The sequence below is a fragment of the Notothenia coriiceps genome, unplaced genomic scaffold (assembly GCF_000735185.1).
Source record: "Notothenia coriiceps isolate Sejong01 unplaced genomic scaffold, NC01 NC01_scaffold00024667, whole genome shotgun sequence".
Lineage (NCBI taxonomy): Eukaryota > Metazoa > Chordata > Actinopteri > Perciformes > Nototheniidae > Notothenia > Notothenia coriiceps.
In genome coordinates, this window is record NW_011357368.1 from 9,081,927 (window position 1) to 9,082,780 (window position 854).

Here is an 854-nt window from a genome sequence, read left to right on the forward strand (position 1 = left end):
GTGTGTGTGTGTGTGTGTGTGTGTGTATGAGTGTGTGTGTATGTTCAATGGTCCGTGTGAGCCAATGAGGCAGTAAAAGCAGCAGGTTAATCTCTTCTCAGTCTGAAACTGACCAGATGTGAGGATTAAATCGACAGAGCATCGGGTTGGTGCTTGTGTGTTTGTGAGAGAGAGCCTGCCTAGTTTCACTAAAACTCAATATCTACAGTACCTTATGTTATAAGCTCTCCTGTGCTGGGTGTCAATGCAAAGTGTATTTTATATTCCCCCATGCTGAGCCTAAAATGATACACTGTCTGTGCAGTTTATGTAAGGCTCAACAAGTGTGTGCCTCTTTTAATGAAAAATCTGAAGCCACTCTTGGGGACGGGTGTGTTTATTCCTCCCCCCCCCTTCAGCTCCCTGACTATTATCTGTGTCTGTCATCCTCAACCCTTCAATATCAGGCTGCGCAGATGTCTCATTTAGGAACCTTCTGGACTGAATACTGATATGGAAGACATTTTTTGGAATGTAACAAAAACTATTTTATATTTTAATGTGAATGTGTGGTGTGGGTGTGTCCAGAAATGCCATCAAGCAGTGCCCCAGATATACTCACCTTAATGCCATGAAAGAGTGGATGGGATCAGCAACCTACTAAAGTCTGCACATGATTTTTCAGTTCTTTTGACAAAATGTGCTAAAAATTAATTGATGGATTTGTCATTCGTACCAGACCATAAAGAGTTGATGATATAATGATGCTAGGTCATTGCTTCACTTTAAGTCTGCACACAATCATACCAGTAAAAACAATTAATTGTATTTCTTGCTCTCCCAGACTGTGCATGTTTACCTTTTATCATTTTATG